The sequence below is a fragment of the Ochotona princeps genome, chromosome 21 (assembly GCF_030435755.1).
Source record: "Ochotona princeps isolate mOchPri1 chromosome 21, mOchPri1.hap1, whole genome shotgun sequence".
NCBI classification, from domain to species: domain Eukaryota; kingdom Metazoa; phylum Chordata; class Mammalia; order Lagomorpha; family Ochotonidae; genus Ochotona; species Ochotona princeps.
This window is the reverse complement of record NC_080852.1, coordinates 3,235,393-3,256,620: the sequence shown is the minus strand read 5'-3', so window position 1 is coordinate 3,256,620 and position 21,228 is coordinate 3,235,393. Positions and strand designations below refer to the sequence as shown.

The window sequence follows — 21,228 nt, the reverse complement described above, 5'->3', positions numbered from 1 at the left end:
CTTAATTTACAATCTATATGGCAAAAAAGGTAAAAACAAAATAAAACATTTTGTCCCGCATTACGTTTGCAATTCTAAAGCTACAATTCCATTATTATCCTGTATCAGATTGTTTTTTTATAATGAGCATAAAATTAGTTCATTGTGCAATCTTTAGATACACATGAGCTAAATAACATGCTAGATTAGGTAATTAAGATAAATGCTTAATATTGCACAAGATAATGAGATTTTTGAATAGCTTACTAATGATATCCTCAAACATACTGAGATACTTAAAAATATTATAAAGAGATAATAAAACTCAATTTTCTTATTTTCTTATTTTCAATTTTTCTTCTGTCAATTTGTTGGTATCAGCTAGTCATAGCCTGCCAGCTGAACAGAAGATATACATATAAGACAAATGCCATGCTGTAACAAACCTAATCCTTTTTTTTTTATGTTTTGGAAGCTCTTTAGCATTAAGCAGTTATCTGGGTTTTTCTTTTTCTTTTTTTTTTTTTTTTTTTTTGTTATTAAACCCTTTGATATTCGGTCAAAGGATTCTTTTTTTGTGTGTAAGATTTATTTATTTTATTACATTCAGATATACAGAGAGGAGGAGAGAGAGGAAATCTTCCATCCAATGATTCACTCCCCAAGTGAGTGCAACAGCTGGTGCACGCCGAACTGAAGCTGGGAACCTGGAACCTCTTCCTAGTCTCCCACGTGGGTGCAGGGTCCCAATGCATTGGACCATCCTCGACTGCTTTCCCAGGCCACAAGCAGGGAGCTGGATGGGAAGTGGAGCTACCAGGATTAGAACCGGTGCCCATATGGGTTTCCAGGGTGTTCAAGGCAAGGACATTTTCCGCTAGGCCACGATGCTGGGCCCTGTGTTTTCATTTTTATTCCAGTTATTTATTTACTACTTTTAACAATAAAACAGAGTTAATGTAACTGATATATATCATTTTAACAGCATGATACTTCTTTCCAATCTTCCCTTTTCCCCTGTTATTTTTTTTATGTGATCACAGTTTTCTTATTTTTTTCTTAACTCATCACATTTTAATTCAGAGGAAATTCAAGTGTTTTTTAAATTACATTGCATTATGTGACACAGTTTGATAGGCTCTGGGATTCCCCAACACCTCCCTATAAAAAAAACCCCTACCTTAGTTAGGGTTTTTAACATAAAGTGGTGTTGGATTTTGTCGAAGGCTTTTTCTGCATCTATTGATACTATTATATGATTTTTTGTTCTTCAGTTTTTGGATGTGGTGTATCACATTTATGGATTTCCATATGTTGAGCCATCCCTGCGTTCCCAGGATAAATCCTACTTGGTCTGGATGAATGATCTGTCTGATGCTTTTTGAATTCTAGGATTTTGTTGAGAATCTTAGCATCAATGTTCATCATGGAGATCAGTCTGTATTTTTTTCTTCTACCCGATTTTGTGATTAAATTGATGTTGGCTTCATAGAATGAGTTTGGAAGAGTTGCTTGCTTTTCTATTATTTTGAAGAGCTTGTAGAGGATTGGAGTTAGCTCTGCTTGGAGTGTTTTGTAGAATTCTGTAGTGAAGACACATGGTCCTGGGCTTTTCTTTGTTGGGAGATCTTTAATCATTGACTATTTATTTCTGATTCAGTTTTGGGTTTGTTCAGGTCTTCTGTTGCCTCAGAAGTAAGTCTTGGTAAGTGGTGGAAGTCTAGAACCTTTAGATTTCCTGGTAGTTTTCTAATTTGTTGGAATACAGTTCCTTGTAGTAATTTTTAATTATTTCTTTAGTGATTACAGTGTCTGTTGTCATGTTGCCTTTTTCATCTTTGATGCTGCTAATTCTCACTTTTTCTTGTTTTTTTTTCTTTGTCAGTCAGGCCAGTGGGGAGTCTATCTTATTTATCTTCTCAAGAAACCAGCTTTTTGATTCATTGGTTTTGTATATAGTTTATTTCTATTTGGTTTATCTCCTCCTTTGTTTTGATAATTTCTTGTTTCCTGTTGTTTGTGGGGTCATTTTGCTGCTGTTTTTCCATTTCCTGGAGGTGTGTGCTAAATTCCTGTATTTGGTGCCTTTCTTGGGCCTTGAGATGCGCACCAATTGCAATGAGTTTACCACATAACACTGCTTTAGTGGTGTCCCACCAGTTTTGGAATGTTGTATCTGAGTTTTCATTGGTTTTCATAAACTTTTTTATCTCTTCTTTAATTTCTTCTCTAACCCATTGTTTGTTTAATCGCACATTGCTCAGCCTCCAAGAGTTTATATATTTCCTGGGGCATTTTGAATTGTTAATTTCCAATTTCATTCCGTGGTGGCCTGAAAAGGTGTATGGTATTATTCCGTTTTTTTTGAAGTTAGTTATACTTGCTTTGTTTCCTATCATGTAGTCTATCCTGGAGAAGGTTCCATGCACTGCTGAAAAAAAATGTATAACCTGCGGCCTAGGAATGAAAGGTTCTATAAATGTCTACTGAGTCCAGTTGTTCCATTGTTTGTGTGAGCTCTGTAGTTTCTCTCTTGAGCTTTGGTCTTATTGATCTGTCTATTGGTGTTAACGGGCGTTCACATATGGCAGGATTATTGCATGCTCATGGGTATCTCCCTATAAGTCTATAAGTAATTGCTTCAGGTATCTGGGTGCATCTGAATTTGGGGCATAGATGTAAAGGATGGTAATCACTTCCTGATGGATCATTCCTTTCCACAATATAAAATGCACTTCCATGTCCTTTTGATGTAGTCACATTGAGGTTTATATCATCTGAAATTGGGACCACTACACCATCCTTTATTTCTCGTCCACTGCGTGAAATGTTTTTCTATCCTTTCAGATTCAGTTTCTTAACAATATTTTCTGGTTAGATGTGTCTCTTGTAGGCAACAGACACTTGGGTCCTTTTGTTGATCCAATCTATTAATCTATGTCTTTTGACTGATTAATTTAGGCCACTTATGTTAAGAGTTGATACTGATTGATTGCTAATTTGTACTGCCATGTGCGTGTGTTTTTGTGGGTGTTGGTGTCTAATTGTCTTTGCTTGAATGGAATTTAGTGGCAAGGTCTTCCCATTTGCCATGCTTGCTTATGGTTTGTTTCTTTTTTTTCTGGGATTAGCACATTTCTAAGGAGATTTTGTAAGACTGTTGTGCTGGCATATTCTTCTAGTTTCTCCTTGCTAGGGAAATATCTAATTTCATCCTCAAATATAAATGAGATCGTTGCTGGGTACATTATTTTTAGTTGACAGTTGTTCTGTTGCAGGATTTGAAACACTTTATTCCATTCTCTTTTTTTTTTCAAGTGTTTGATCTGAGAAGTCAGCAGTGATCTTGATAAGCCTACCCATAATCTAAGCTTGTCTATGCTTCGTGCTAGTCTCAGAATTTTTTCTTTGTATTTGTTCGAGGAGAGCTTGAGTACCACATATCTGGGTGAGGATCTCTTTGGGTCAAATCTGTTGGAGAGTTCTCTGACCTTCATGGATTTGGGCAGGGTTCATGTTACAAGTGTTTTCAAAGTTCTCCAGTATAATTCCATCGACACCAGTTGCATACCTGTCTCTCTTTCCACTCCTTCTTGAAGGCCTATAATTCTGATATTCAACTTCTTGATGTTGTCGTTCATTTCCTGTATAGCCTTATTGGCCTTGTTCAAATGCTTCTCCAGCTGATTCATGTTCTGCCTATTTTCATTCTGGGAATCTTCCAATTCAGAGATCCCAACTCTGCTACAGGTCAAGGATCTCATTTTTTGACTAGTTTTGTTTCTGTGTTCATGTGGCTTTTGAACTCCTTAAGCTCCTCCCATCATTTTTCATTGTCTCTGAAGAGTTTTCTATTATTTTTCTGAATTCCTTGTCTGATAGGTCATCAATTTCTTCATCTGTCATCTCTGTGACTGACCAGGCCTTTTGGTGACTTTTTTGGGGGTGGCACTGGCTTTTCCCTCTAACTCATTTCTTTTCCTGTTACCTTGCCCCATATCTGTGTGATCTGATATTGCTGGCCTCTAATTCTTGACCTCTGCTGCCACCTAGTGCTGACCTAGATTTTTCCCCCTTCTTTGTGGTGCCTGGGTTTCCTTGCCCTACTTCTTCACTCTGCAGTAGTGTGGGCTGTTTAAAACAGGGTTATATTTACAGTAGCTATTGGGTCTCCCTTTTGTGGGGTTCTCGTGGCCCTGGAATTGGTGCCACCCAGTGCAGAGGACTTCCAGGTCCCAGGTTGGCCAAGGTTCTTTGTTTCTGTGCCTAGTCACCCTGTTCATCCTCTTTACCCAGATCCAAGCCTGTCATGAATTGCTTAGTTCAGGCACCCTTCACCATGGTTTGTCCCCGAGATCCGCCTGCTCCTCATCTCCTGCTAAGGGTGGACAATACCTTGTGTTAGTGGCTCCCTGAATTTTGCTCCCAGATTTCGCTTAAGTCTCTGCAGCCCAGGGCACCCTCCTTGTCCTTCTCAGGTTGCTGATTCTAGTTTTTCGAACTGTTTTACTGCTGTGTTCCACCTTTCTCAGTCCTGGCTGCACTGGGGGATTTACCACAGTGCTCCCCACGGTTCTTTTCCTTTCATGCTCACTTCAGGCTGCTCCCACCCTTGACTTTTAGGACCCTCGGTCACATTAGTCTAACTCCGTTGGCCATCTTGACTTCCCTCCCCTGTTATTCTCTTAAACAATTGAAATAACATGTTTTAAATCCACATTATATTCAAGATCTTAATTTTTCATTAAGTGATTAAAACAATAGTAAGATGACCAATTTAATAGGTAAGTAGTATAAATATAATGAAACTTAAAAAATGTTTCAATCTTAAAATTTACAGACACAGATCATTAAAACTAGGGTAGAATATCATAATTCGCTATTTAACAAACATATAAATCAAAAGTGACAAATCATGTTTGCACAATACTGATATATACCACTGTTCCCCCATTTTTGTTGTTGCTTGTGATTTATTTTTGCTACTCTACATAACAGAATATCATATTTGTATATCTGTATTTAGAATATTTCACTCAACATCTTGGCCTCTAGTTACACTCATTTTGGTCTAATACACAGAATTTTATTTCCACAACTGAATAACAGCTCGTTGTACACAGATACTACATTTTCCTTACTCAATTATCTAATGATGGACATCACAATTCATTCCACATCTTATGTATTATGAATAGTGCTGTTAGAAAAAACACGGCATCTCTTATACACAATGTGTTCATAACTTTCAGAAAATAAAACTAGTAGTGAGATTGCTGAAAATTACAGTAATCTCATTTACATTTAATCCTTTTAATTTTATGTAAGCTTTTTAAAATTTTAATCTTTTTAAAAAAGATTTTTTTTCTTTTTATTGCAAAGTCAGATACAGAGACAAAGAGCTACAGAGAGGAAGTTATTCCATCCGAAGATTCACTATTCAAGTAGTCTCAATAGCTGCTGCTGTGCCAATACGAAAACATGAGCCAGGAGCTCTTAAGGATCACTCATGCAGGTGTAAGGTCCAAGGCTATGTGTCATACTAGACTATTTTCCCAGGCCACAGGCAGATAGCTGGATAGGAAGCAGGGATGCTGGCAAGATTAGAACCAGTGTCCATATGGGATCCCAGCACATTCAAGGCAAGGAGCTTAGCTGCTAGGCTACCATGCTGGAACCAGAAATCATATTTCTAAACATTTAAGAAATTTTATACTATTTTTCATGTGCTGTCTTAATCTATAACTCCATCAGCATATAATATTCTCATTTTTTACCTCCTTACCAGTATTTGTTACCCTTTCTTCCAAAAACTAATAGCCATTCTGACAGGGTTGCGATACCTCGTTGTGACATTGATTTTGAGAAAGATCTGCTGAAGTCCTTTGATCGTTTCTACACCCAAGAGAGAATGTTTATATTGTTAAGGTCACATGGAGCTTGAAAGATAAAAGTTGCCAGTTTGAACAACACATGGAAATTTCTGTGTCCTGATATTTGACAAATTATTAAGAGTGATATACAGGACCCAGCGTGGTGGCCTAGCAACAAAAGTCCTTGCCCTGATAGCACCAGGATCCCATAAGGCGACCAGTTCTAATCAACACAGCTCCACTTCCCTTCCAGTTCCCTGCTTCTGCCCTGAGAAAGCAGTCGAGGATGGCCCAAAGCTTGGGAAACATGCACCCACGAGGGAGACCTGGAAGAATCTGCTGGTTCCTGGCTCTGAATCGGTACAGCTCCAGCTGTTGCTGTCACTTGGGCAATGACTCATCAGATCGAAGATGTTCCTCACTGTCTCCTCTCCTCATCGTATATCTGACTTTGCAATAAAAATAGAAATAAATCTAAAAAAAATAGAGTGATAGAGAAACCCTAATAATCCAAAAAGCTTATTATACCAGTACAATCTCTCCAGAAAAAAACAAAAATCAAAAAACATAATATTTCTAATTGAAACACGGCTTTTACTTACATTTGGGATTTTTTGTTTTCCTGTTTTTGAAAGATTTATTTATTTGAAAACCAGAGATAGAGAAATTGGAAAAGGGGCCTGGCACAATAGCCTAGGGGTGAAAGCCATCACATTACATGCACCGCGATGTCATAGAGGTGCCAGTGTGTGTTTTGGCTAATCTGCTTCCTAGCCAGCACCCTGCCTGTAGTATAGGAATGTGGTAAAGGACAGCCAAAAGCCTTGGGACCCTGAAACTGTGTGCTAGGTCAAGAAGAAACTCCAGGCTTCTGATCAGCTCAGCTCCTTCAATTGCAACTCTTTCAGAGTGAGTAGATGGAAAATCTTTGTATCCCCTTCTTTCTGTATATCTGCCTCTCAAAAATATACATATATGTGAATTTCCTATGTTTATTGTGAATGATGTTTACATATGTGATCAGGGTGGGAAGGTTCAAGGGTTAGGAAAGTTGACGTGATCATTGCTTCCAAGTTTTCTATTTCTTGTTCCTGTGGAACTGGATCATATTCTGGTTGTTCATTTCCCATCCAGCTCCCTGCTTGTGGCCTCAGAAAGCATCAGACAAGGAGGCTCAAAGCCACGGAACCCTACATCAGAGTGGGAAACCTGGAAGAAGTTCCTGGCTTAAGATCAGCTCAGCTCTGGCAGCTCTGGCCATTGCAGCCACTTTGGGATTATACCAGTGGATGCAAAATCTGTCTCTCTTTCATGTAAATCTGAGTTTCCAATCAATAAAAATGAGAAAACACATTTAGCAAATTGTACCTTAACAATGGCATTATACTTTTATTTGTTGTCATCAAGATTTCACTCCTCTTCACACATTACAGCACATTCAGTGTGGACTGTGTTCAAGAATTGTTAGATCAATAGTAAACATAGTTACGACACTAAAAACATTATTAAGCTCAATGCATGGTAGAGTTATAGGACAATCTTCCTTTAATTTGTGCATCAGTCACAAATTAAATAAACATGTATTGCAGTATAAGTATGACTGTCAACTCAAATGCTACCTGATGGGGACGACTAACAGCCTACCTGCCTATGACCTGAGGCATGGCTTAGAGCCATGTTTGCAGTACTTGACCTGTCACATGACTGGAGGTTCTAAAGGGACAGATGTGACTTCTAGTCAATTACAGTGTCATTGTTGTGTGGGATGGCTGTCCAACAATGCCCTTTTGCTATCTCTTTTCCTAGTGAGTTGTGCTCACCTTAAAATAAATGGACATGCTACCTCAGACTATCGCCGGTGGTTCTTGCAGCCCAAGAACACTGACACCTCATCCCCTTGGTGGTTTCGGGCATGTTGGCAGGAAAATCCCCGAGACTCAAAAGCAATAAAAACAGATACCAAAATGAACAAAGAACTAGAAATATTTCTATAAAGAAGATAATCACAAGGCTAATTAATTTACACAAAAAGATTTTCAGCATGATTAATCATTAAGTGAATGAAAATAGCAACCACAATGATATGCCGCTTTATATCCATTGCAATGTCCTTCATTAAAACAATCCAAGCAAGGATGGCTCAAGCTACCTTCAGGCAGCCAGGCACTGTTCTGTCCTTCTACCAACCAGAAAAAAGCGGCCATTGGGGTAGGGTTCTCTTTGCGCACATGCCAAGGCCAGGATGGCTCAAGCTGCCTTTAAGCAACCAGACCATGCTGTGCCCCTCACCTCAGCCAACGTTGGCCAGTGTGGTCCATATCCAGTTTGGCACTTAGCCCAGGCCAGAATGGCTCAGTTGCCTTTAAGTAGCCAGGCTGGGCTACGCCCTTCCACCACCAGCCAAGAGGTGACACTGGGTACAAGCTCACGTTTACGCTCTCAGCAAAGGCCAGGATGTCTGCAGCTGCATTCAAGCAGCTAGGCTGGGATGCTTGATTCCAGGAGCAGGAATTGTGGATTGCTCAGGAGAAGGAGTAAGGGGATGTGTGGGAGGCAGGACCACTGAAGGAGTATGTTGCAGCTGAGGAATGACTTCTGAAGGACTTCTACTGACAAAAGCCACTTTGCTTGCAGGTAAATGAGGGGGCTAACACCTAGTGGTTTGACACCTATAACTGAGGAAATTTCTGGGTCAGATGAGTACACATGCCCACATGGGAGACCTGAACTGGGATGGTTAACATGGACTACCACCACCCACCAGCAGACTTAGGGTAAGTCTGGGGGCCTGTCTGGCAGGGAAAGATTACACTACAGCCAATGAGTTTCATAGAAGGGGCAGGTAATGTTAAGTTGGGCCATGATACCAACAGGCATGCATAGGAACTAGGTCTGGGGGTAGATCCTGTGGGGACTATGAGGGCTCAATCTGGGGAACTGCATTTCTGAAGGCTGCCTCAAGAGCTGAGAGTTGTAAAGAGCTGAGCTACAAATGACCATGGAACCCTCTGACACACATGAATACTGGGATTGGGAACAGGACACACTGGTCCAGGCTGCAGCACAGAGCAGTCTGCTGCTCAAAACAACAAGCAAAGGAACCATGGCAGGGGCAGACCATGAGTTATAGGGTGTCACTTTGATTGGGATGCAGTTCCCAACTGGTGTACATGAGAGCTGAATGTGGGATGGGCACGGTTGGCCTCCACCACAGCATCCACTGGTTTGCATAAGAGATGGGACTGGAGACAAAACTTATCCAGCAACTGCAACCACCAGTGTGTGTGCATAGGCTGATGTGGGTGACAGACTGAGCTGACCCCATACTGGCAAGTACAAACACAAGTCTATGATCACCTCAGAGAGTTTCTTCAGGGATACTGACCACTGATCCAATGGACACAGAACTCCACAAATTTAGACAAATGTGGAATCTGCGCATTAACTTTGGAGTTCATGTGTCAGAACTGGGCCTAATCATTGGTTGAATGAACATGCTCAGATGCACATAGCGGATATGGCAGTCTGTTGGAGCGTGCACATGAAGGAGGGTAGAAAAGATTGGACAACTACCCCAGGCAAGCATTGATACTAAAGATCTGGCTGAATGGAAACTAGTTGGAATGTCAACCAATGGACCGTGGAAGGATTTCCTATGGAAACCACTTGAACAGAACCCTCAGAGCATGCTCCATATCAGGGACCCTGGAAAATGAGATGGCCATTCCACAATCCAAGGTTCTATTGTGGGGATTCTGGGAGTAGCTTTTATCCTTCTCTCCACCATCCCCCAGACACAAAAAGAAGAAAATTTGGAAACAATGATCTCATCCACTTCCCCCTAATTCTCGATCCTTCCTAGCTTAATCAGTATCCACATGTGCATGCATGCTCCCTTCTCAAATGTGTAAACATCATCAAAATAAAATTTCAAAAAAGAACCATAAGAAATGAATTACTGCAGCTCAAGACACACATTCTGGAGCATATTTTTATGGCAACCAAAGCACACTCTTATTTGTAACTATACTTCCCATTGCCAATGAGAAAGAACTGACCATGATCAGAGAAATATAGAAATCAAGTTTTCACTTTACATGGTCAACACCTGAACAATAACAACTAAAATGTCAAATAGCTTCCTAAGCACTTCTCTCCACATCTCAGAAAAATAAGAAGCCAACCCTAGGAGTAGAAAAAGGAAAAATTCAAAATATAGATTAATGGAGAAATGAATAAAAACTGTATTCAGCAATACTGAAGATAAAGGAAACATTCATTGTTCTTAAAAGGAAAACAAAATCAATAAACTTTTTGCTAGATTAATCAAAAAGTAGGTTCAAGTATATAACATCAAAAAGAAGAGGGACATATTACAATTGGTATCACAGTAGAGGAGTGGATCAGGGCTGTCTGGACAAAGTGGGTTCTGCCAGTACTTGTGAGATGAAAGTCAGAGCTGCTGCATTTTTCTTTCTTTTTTATAAACATTACTCTATTGCAAAGCATAATATAAAACAAAAAGGAAGAGAGACAAAGAGGATGATCTTCCATCTGCTGATTCACTCCCCAAGTGGCCACAATGGACCAAGCTGAGCAGATTTGAAGCCAGGAACCCAGAGCTTCTTCCAGGTCTCCCACACAGGTGCAAGGCCCCATGTGTTTGGGCCATCCTCCACTGATTTCCTATGCCACAATCAGGGAGATGGATGAGAAGTGGGGCTGCCGGGATTAGAACCAGCACCGATACAGAATCACAACATGTGCAAGGCATGGACTTTACCCACTAGGTTATCGTGCCAGGGCCAGCTGCTTTATTTCTGATCCAGCTCCCTTCTAGTGCCCGTGTGAATGCAGAGGATGTCCCAAGTGCTTGATTCCCTGTACTGATCTGGGAAAACTGGGAAGAAGCTTCAATCTGGTCCTGCTTTAACTACCATGCTCACTTGGAAAGGGATAAAGCAGAAGGAAGATCTCTCTAACTTTCCCTCTTTCTCTATAGTTCTGCATTATATATCAATTAAATAATTTTTAAAAGACTTTTTTAGTATTTTATTGCAAAGTTAGATATACAGAGAGGAGAAGAGACAGTGAGGAAGATGTTCCATCCAATGATTCTTTCCCAAAGTGACAGCAATGACCAGAGCTGCGTCGGTCTGGTGCCAGGAACCAGGAAATTCCTCCAGGTCTCCCACACTTGTGCAGATTTCCTAAGCTTTGGGCCATCCTTGACTGCTTTCTCAGGCCACAAGCAGGGAGTTTGATCAAACAAGGGGCCAACAAGATTAGAATGGGTGCTCATAGAAGATCCCAGTGTGTTCAAGGTGAGGACTTTCGCTGCTAGGCCAACGCATCAGGTCTGACAAAATAAGTCTTTACTAGAAAAAAAAAAAAAAGCATGTGCAATGGGTCACTAGGGACTGTCAATAGTAGTTTTAAACAAATAAATAATTAAAGAATGCTTAATTTCTGGATACTTAACATTAGGCTGCAAACTGAATGAGAAAGACATCAAAAAACTTGACAAAACCAACAGACAGTTAACAGTGAATCAGGAATAAATCACTTCAAACCAAAGGTCAACACAAGATGTCTTCACTACTAGATTCTACCAAATTAACACCAAATTTTCTAGAATTACAGTAAAAAACTAAAACGAAGAAAACCATTCCAAAATTACACTGAGCCGAACAATACTTGGATTCCTAAACTAGACTGAATCAGCAGTAGGAAGATCTTCAACTGTGACTGACGGTTTAAAATAGGTTTAAAAAAAAGATGGAATTGCTCAGTAAAAATGCAATCTCCATTGCTGTACAATTAGTTCTGTATATACTTAATGCTTCTTCAGAAATAATTGCTCATAGTCTAGAAATCTAGCTTAAAATCATTACAATGTCATAGACCAATACACCTGATAAAACAGATGTAAAATTCTTATCATAGTGGCTGGTGGCCTTCTGGGTAACGTCCTCATCTTGCATGCGCTGGGATCCCATGTGGTCCCCAGCAGCCAGCACTTCTCCACTTGGGGAGGAAACCCCACGAAACCTAAGATTTTTCTCTAAGTCTCTCCTCCTGTCTATATGTCTGATTTTGAAATAAATCAAATCTTTAATGAAAATATATAACACATGTAAAATAAAAGAAGCATCACAATAATAAGCTCACATAAACTAGCCAAGGTGCACCTAACTAGAGAATGTAGAAAATTGGTCAACAAAGCAAAGATTTCACATAAACAGGATGAAGGACAAGCATCGTTGAAATCACCTATAGAAAGCATTAAATGCATTTCTACATTTATTTTGTAATAACATATATGTAAGATGAGGAAATCTACAAATAAATAAATATAGCCAAATATACCTCAGTTGTGGTACACAGAAATAGGTCTCAATAAAATAATATCTACAGATAACAAACCTATAGCCATCACACAACTGAATGCCAAAAAACCAAAAGCATTTCCTGTAAGATATGTAACCAAATTAGAATAACTACTATTTATTATTATGTAATTTAATATTCACCCAAATAAAGTAGAAAAGGAAGTAATACGCACAGAAATAAAAACATACTAAATTAGTATACTAAAAAAGATACTAAACTAATTTTGATTCTAGATTTCATTTGTTTCCCCCGCTCTTATTAATAGTGAAACCTAATAAATGCAAAGAGATTCCATTCAGTCATTAAAAACAACAAATTCTTATTTCTTACAAAATAGATGAACATGGATGCAGTGAAATAAAACAAGGCTAATGTAGAAAAAACTAACATGTTATCATATATAAATGTTTAAAAATAGCTGCAAGCTTATAATTGTGATTGCTACGGGTTGGTAAGAGTGAAGACCAGGGCTAGGAAGGAGGTAGAATGGTAGCAAAGAGAGACAGAAGGAACAAGATCCAGTTCCTTCTCAGTGCGTGGTGACTGCAGTTCACAATGATAAGGCAACTGGAACAGAGGACCCTGTGTGCTGTTAATAAATAAATAAATAAACAAACAAACATGGAAAGCCTGGGCACCTGCATTACTCAGTCAATGCTATACATATACTTAAATACAATAATGCACCCAGTGATAATATTCAAGTACATGTTGATCAAAATTCACTAGATTTTTCTAAAAATCACAATCATCCCTTCGCACTAAAATTATCTATTTAGAAGATATTAAACACCCCAGATCTAGGCAGCTGCCTAGTTTGCATTGTACCTAGGTAAGTGTTACACAGGTGGGAGAAAAGTAGCTAAGAGCTGGTGGGCATCCTGGGCCTGGTTAATGCCAAATATGTGTTAACAATACCAGTGTGTCAGCATAGTTGCATATTCTTTTTCTTCTTCTTTTTTTTTTTTTTTTTTTTTTTTTTTTTTTTAAGATATGTGGGAAGAACCTTGGGCTGTGTTAAGGGAGCTGTCAATAGCATGGTGGCTGCTGGGGATACCTGAGTCAGCTCACACTCAATACTTGCAGCATTAGCAACAGCCATTGATGCCAAGTGCTGCATAAATTCTGGGATTGCGGGCAGCCAGAGCACCAACTGGCACCAGGTTTCACCTGCTGGCTTCACCCAGAGGCGAGGTTTAAAGTCTTGGGGTGTGGAATTGTTACCTAGGGACATTCATGGATAAGGCTACTGTACGTGTAGGTAAGAAATGAATCCTGAGGGATTCCCCGTGACAGGGCCACTGCACTTGCAGGAAAATGAGAGGACTGAGGCATGGTGGTTTGGAGGGGAGAGACCAGAAGCACTGTATGGGTCAGACTGATACACCAGCCCAAATGGGAGTCCTCAGTAGGAATTCTCTTAGTAAGGAATACTGCTGACCATCACATGCTAGTCCATGCAAAAGTTAGGGCTGGGAATCTGTCTGACAAGGCTAGATCCCACTGCCTGACTGAATGTTGGAACAGGGATGGGTCATATTAGGCAGGGCAATGATATTAGCATGTAGGAGAACCAGGTTCAGAAGTAGATTCTGTGGGGGATATGTGGGCCTAAACCTGTGGAAATGCAAGTCCCACTGGTTAGGTCAAGAGCTGGGAGGGTGATGAGTTGAGCTAGGTGTGATCATAGAACCTGTCAACTCATGGGTACAGACATCGAGAATAATCTGGCCACTTCCAGGCTACAGCACCAGCATATGCATCCTAAAAGAGCGTGTGCAGCAGGCCAGGCCGCAACAATCATAAGCTCACACAAGGCCAAAATGGAGGAGCAGGCTATGCCGGGCAAGGGCCTAGCACCCACTGGCATGAGTGAGATCCGGGTCTGGGAGTAGGCAGAGTGGGAGAACTTGGGAAAATCTCCTGCTTGGACATAGGTCCTGCAGGTGAGCACAGAATCCAGGTCTGGGAGTTGGGCAAGGTGGGCAAGTTGGGCAACTTAGCTCCACCTGTTGGCAAACATGTGGGTTGGTTTTGCAAGGGGGCAGACCAGGCAGGGCCAAAAAATTTTACCTCACCAGCAAGTGAAGAAACTTGGCCAGAGCACAGGTCATTCCAGGGTAGGGTGTCACATCTACCAGTTTTCGTGGGCCAGGGATTGATATAGACTGAGCAAGTCCAGGTTACAATAACCACCAGCAAGAGTTGGGACTGGGGCAGGTTGGGTGTGTCCAGGCTCCAGCAATTGAAAGCAAAGACTAAGACAGGGGAGTGACTATGCCAAGCTGGGTCAGAGAAACCACTAGGACAAGCAAGATCTATGCCTGGAAACAGGCCTAGCTTGGGAGCTAATGCTTTACCCTGATTAGGTTGTGGTTCCTACTGGTAAATGTGAGGGCCTGAGTAGGGGCTGTTATCAGGTCTGGACATGGCTACAGTGTCTTTTGGCACAAGTGTGGACTAGGTCTGGTGTATGCCACACTGAGCTACACTCCAGCACACACTGGTGCTTCTGAGAACAAGGCTTAATGTAGGATGGACTAGGCTACATCTCTCCCTGTTGAGCTATGCATGAGCTGTGTCTGGATGTGGATGGGCCTGGACTGGGCTGTAATATCCAACAGAAAAAACCAGAATAGTTTGAGGGGCAATCAGGAAAGGCCACTGTTCCTGCTTAGACAGGATATCGATGAAGTAGGGCTGGACCATGGACCCACTGATCTAGCATTGGGATAAGTCCTCATGGAGGAGCTTGTGCAATTCCTCTGTTGGAACACAGTCCCTGTATTTGACAGCAAGAACCACGACAGGGAACAGTCTAGACCAGGCCAGGTTTATGGTACCCAAGGGCATGCCTTTGGCTCACGTCTGGGGCAAACCATGCTGGGCCAGTTCATATCACCCACTGGCACGTCTGAGAGCCAAAATGGTATGTGGATCATGCCGAATTGGGCTGCAGCATTACACAATTCACATTAGGAATGGGACTGCTGGTTGGTTGGACAGCCTAGGCTGTAGCTCCCACCAATGAGAGCTTGAACTGGGGGCAAGCTCGGCCAGGCCATGCTGTAGCACTCAATGGCAAATGCCAAGTTGAGCTATGCTATGCCAGACTGGGCCATAGCACATTACCATCACAAGTGAGACCCATGGGAAAGCAGGTGAACCCAGTAGGGGGCTGCAGGGAGCTCCCCCACTGAGCCACTACTCCTACCGGTGAATGTGAGAGCTGGTATTTCGGCAGATCAGTCCAGGCAGGGTTATAACATCTGTTGGCCTGCATGTTTAATAGAACAGGGAAAATCCAAGGTGGGCAGACTATACCTACTGATATGTGCATAAGCCACCGTGGGTGAGAGTTGGGTTGGATGGGATTTGCCACAGCATCACCTAGCAGATGATGGCTCCAGTAGAGGGGGTGAGGCAAATTCTTCAAAGCTAAACTGCAGAAACTCCAGGAATGGGAGAGAGCCCTCTCTAATAGACTACCTCTCTAATAGACCACCTCTCTAATAGACTACATCACATATTGGTATGTATAGAAGAAAGGGGTGGAGACAGATCTAATCAGCAATATCAACCACCAACATGCACATAAGCTGATTTGGGTAATGGAATGCGCTGGACCCTCTGTTGGCATGCACACACAAGAATCAGGTCTGGGATCACATCAGATCAAGTTTCTTTGGGGATCCCCCTACTGAATCACTGGATTCATAACTCCAACCATGGAGAGAACTGCAGGTTCCGTGGACTGAAAATTGAGGGTATTTGTTAGAACCAGGCCTCCTCAGTGGTTTCGATGCAGCAGTGAACAGCATATTCAGCTGCACACAGAGGATATGGCAATGCATTGGAGCATTAGAGGACACACTTGGTATTATAACAGAGCATGAAGAACAGAACAAACCAATCAATTGCCTCAGACAAGTGCTGGGGGTGAGTATGTGGACAAACGGAGACTTTAAGATGGACTATATCAACCAGTGGATTCTAGACAGATTTCATTGTGCTTGGAATGGCAAAATTGGCAGCAGTTCAGAACTGTTGAACTTTCAAAACCTCATGAGCGGCGGGAAACCGGGTGGGACTTCTCCCTCAATATCCCCCTTTACCTCAGATACATGATGGAAACAATATGGACATAATAGTATTACCCACGTCCCTATCCCCCTGAACCTTTTTTTTCTCTTTTCTTTTTCTTTCTTTAATTGTAATTAACTGTGTAAAGATTGTCAACAACAATACAACAACAACACAATAAAATAGATAAAAAAAAAAAAAAACCCTCATGAGCACGACCCTCAGCATCATGGGATGGTTGGGAGGCTGGGTGTGGCTTCATCCTTTATCTCCTCCCTTTCCCCAGATACAGGAAGGAAAAAAAGGGATTGTGGAAATGGTAATCTCACCTAACTTCCTGTAGCCTTGAGCAACCACTCAAAAACAACAAGGTAAAAATCACCAAATATAAAAATAATTTTAAAAAGAAGAAACGTAAACAGTTCCGCATTGACAGAGTATAGTGGATTTTTTTCAATTCCTTAAAAAAATAAAAAAAAGCAATTTACTTACTTAAAAGTGAGAATTACAAAGCAACACTCAAAGCCAGCAAGACAGAAAGATTTTCCCGCCACTGGTTTACTCCCACGTGGCCACAAGAGGCAGCAAAGTCCAGGACAAACCCAGCAGCCTGAACTCCATTCTGATCCTCCAGAGGGATGCAGGCATCCAAGGAACTGGGACATTTTCTGCTATCTCCCAAGCACATGAGCAGGGAAGCAGATCAGAAAGTGAACATCAGGGACTTAACTGGTCCTTATATGGAATGCTGGCATTGCACGCAGCAGTGTAACATGTTATCCAAGAACATGCCACAAGGACTGTTTAAATAAATCTGATAATCAAAAGTCAGGTTACTTTTTCCACTGAACCTTCTACTCATCCCATACCTGATATCCATTGATGTTATTTGGCATTTTGTATAATGTAAATACCACTGCTGGAAAACTAACCTTGAACCTAGATGAGAAGGTACTTACACTGCTTTTACAATGTCACTATTCACTTGACAGGAAGAATGACAGAAAAACAGAGGTTTTGTGCAGGTTTTTTTTTTTTTTTTCTGAATGTGTTTACTAGCTGTGTCTGTGTCAGACTGACTCCAGGTCTCCCTCTTGTATCTCACATGTGGGTGTGACATATGCAAGTCCTTATACCACCACCACATGCTTCTCTGATGCATTAGTAGGAGGCTGGATTGAGAGGAAGGAGTAGCCAGGACTAGAAACAGGTGCATTGTAATTACATGCATTCAGCCCACCATACTGACACACCCTTACACTGTTTTATTCATTTTAATACAGCTGTCAACTTATTGCCAATATATCTCAGACAGGGCAAATTGCAGTCATCTAGTGGCTTATGTCCTCACGTTGAACATGCCAGGATTCCATATTGGCACCAGTTCTGATCCTGTCAGCTCCACTTCCCATCCAGCTCCCTGCTTGTGGCCTGGGAAAGCAGTCGAGGACGGCCCAAAGCCTTGGGACCCTGAACCCATGTGGGAGACCCAGAAGAATATTTGGGCTCCTGGCTTCATTTTGGCAAGCATGGACCATTTCAGTCACTTGGGGAGTGAATCATTGGATGGAAGATCTTCCTCTCTGTCTCTCTTTATCTCTGTAGATCTGATTTTACAACAAAAATAAATAAATCTTTTAAAAGAATATATAAATCTTTAAATAGATAGATAGATAGATATAACACAGAAAACCTTTAGAAGTTTCAATCAGCTTTGACAGTTCCAATGTTTAGTTATCGAAATTTTACCTTCTTTCTCTCACATTTTTTTTTCATTTGCTTTAAAATTATCATCATGCTCCTCAAATACAATGTAAGGCCAGCTGAGAAGTAAACAAACAACTTACTGAAGGTGTGTTGGTGTTCTCCAGCCTGGGAAGCATGGAGCAGGCTGCAGGGCTACACCTGCAAGAGAAGGTGGAGACAGGGAGTTATGCATTGGTCTTGATTGTTCCTAGCCTCTTCAGTGGTTCCTACTGTGCTAAGCAACGTCAACTTGGAGGCAGACACAGTGGCTGGAGAAATAAAGGCCATCAGCTTCCCTGGGCAAGAACAGTGCCTTACAAATGACAAAAAGGCATCCTTGAAATAGTATGAATAATTTCAATAATCGGCAGTGATTAAAGTCAAGTAATCATTAGGTCAATGCAAACAATTGCTATTTATTTAAAAGTAATGTTACTGGGCCTGACACTGTAGCCTAGTGTGTAAATTCCTCACCTTGCACATACAGGGATTCCATATAGATGCTGCTCATATGTTGGCTGCTATATCCCATCAAGCACCCTACTTGTGGCCTGTGAAAGCAGTCAAGCACCGCCCAATACCTTGTGAGACTGCACCCGTATGGGAGACTCACAAGAAGCTCCTGGCTCCTGGCTTCCGTTTGGTTCAGCTCTAACCACTGTGGTGACCTGGGGAGTTAGGCAGCAGATGGAAGATCTTTCTGTCTCTGCTACTGTAAATATGACTATCCAATGAAAAATTTTAACAAATTATAAAATCATAATATTACTGCATTTGCACTAACATTTTTTTTAAAGATTTATTTTTATTACAAAGATATACACAGAGGAGAGACAGATAGGAAGATCTTCCATCCAATGAATCACTCCCCAAGTGAGCCACAGCAGGCCGGTGTGTGCCATTTTGAAGCCGGGAACCAGGAAACTCTTCCAGGTCTCCCACATGGGTGCAATGTCCCAATGCATTGGGCCGTCCTTGACTGCTTTCCCAGGCCACAAGCAGGGAGCTGGATGGGAAGTGGAGCTGCCGGCATTAGAACCAGTGCCCATATGGGATCCCGGGGCATTCAAGGTGAGGACTTTAGCTGCTAGGCCATGCCGCCAGGCCCAGCACTAACTTATTTTTTCAACAAGTATTGGTCACTTTACAAAATAGAATAGAAAAACCATATTGTCACTAAAATCTATGTTTCAGAAAAATAACTGGATGCTATTAAGTACTTCAATGTTTGTACATTCAAAGTAATTCTGTCTATAACTATATGTCAAAATTGAATATAATAGTTAATCTATAAAGTTTTCTAGTAATTGTTCCAAATGAAAGTTCCCACGTCTTCAATAACACTTCCCAGTTCCTAAACCCTCAACAACACTTGACTTTGCCATTTCATTTGCCTTAGCCCATAGGACATCCATAAATATGATAGCAACATAGTTTGAGAAATCCTTTTATTTTACCTGATTAAGTAGTTACATTAGACAACAGCAAGAGATAATCATGAGACTCGAATGAGTGAATGTCATGAACCAGGAAGCTGGGCTGCTGTTTGGGATAGATCATATCTGATACCCAAATGCCTTATTTATGCCTACTGGCCATGTAACACTTCCAATGCAGTATCCTGCTACTGTGCCTGGAACACAGTGGGTGGATTCCAAGAACCCCCTGGAAACCTAGATGCATTCCTGTTGCTGGACTAAGCATGGCAGGACCCTGACATCTTGGAATGAATCAACCCACTGATGGAACATTACTCTTTTCTCTCTGCAATTTACCTTTCAAACATACATAGTATTTAAAAAAATGATTGCAAATAAACAAACTATCTAGAACAACATATTTTAAGTTGATGTGTGGATATATTTTTGTGGGTAATGAAGAATTACATTTCAAATTCAATTCAGAGAACTTCACAAAGACACTTCTACAACTGACATTTTTTGGGCATTCTTTTATTCTCCTATATTTTTCTTTTAATGTATTTTTTGCATTTAATTTATTTATTTCATTTTATGGCACAGTTTCATAGGCTCTGGGAATCCCCCACCCCTATAAAAAGCCCCCTCCATATTGAACTCATCCATATTGTTACAGTAGTACAGATCATATCCAGTCATGACTCCTTCATTGCGGGCATGGACCATGCAGAGAGTCCAGCATCTTATTGTCCAGATTAATTCAACAGTGTCATTGAGAAACCATCCCTGGTCTGAAAGTAGAACTGGCAGAATATCATCCCCTCCAATGAAAAGCCACTACCCTTCTACAACCCTTCCAAACTCATTCTATGAAGTCGACATCACCTGAATCCCAAAACCAACTAGAGAATTAACAGAGAAGAAAAACTACAGACTGATCTCCCTGATGAACACTGCTGCTAAGATCCTCAACAAAATCCTAGCTAATGGAATTCAAACAAACAAACAGATCATTCATCACACCAAGTAGGATTCATCCCAGGAATGCAGGGATGGTTCAACATTCGTAAATCCATAAATGTAATACAAAACATCCAAACACTGAAGAACAAAAGGCATAATAATATCAATAGATGCAGAAAAAGCTTTCAACAAAATCCAACACCACTTCATGCTAAAAACTCTAAACAAGGTAGGCATGGAAGGAAATACCCACAACACAGTCGGAGCGATATATGAAATACCCAGCACCATACTGAAAGGGGGAAAATTGGAACCCTTTACACAGAGATCTGGAACAAGACAAGGGTGCCCACTATCACAACTGCTATTCAACATAGTACTACAAGTACTCACAGAGGCTATTAGATAAGAAAAAGAAACCAAAGGAATTGAAATGGGAAATGAAGTGGTCAAGCTTTTACTATTTGTAGATGATATGATCCTATGCATACAAAATACAAAAGACTGAATACAGAGGCTGCTAAAATAGATGGAAGTATGGTAGAGTGCAGGGTATTTTTAATTTTATTATACAATGCCATGGGCTCTAAGGTTTCCTTTATCCCTTGGCACTGGAATATTCTATGCAGGATGACCAGCAGTGATCTAACACACTACACCATATGCAAGCACCCAAGGTTAGGCTTTTTGAATCATTACTACTAAAAATATTCCCAAGTACCATTGGTATTTGATCACAGATTTTTTAAAAAGTATTCATTTTGTAACCCATT

The 21,228-nt window shown here is 40.9% G+C and overlaps 1 pseudogene; it reads right to left on the bottom strand.

Moving 5' to 3' along the window:
• LOC131482929 (zinc finger protein 850-like) overlaps nt 1–3,476 on the bottom strand; it is a 420,589-nt pseudogene extending 417,113 nt beyond the window's left edge.
• Between the last annotated feature and the right edge of the window lie 17,752 nt (nt 3,477–21,228).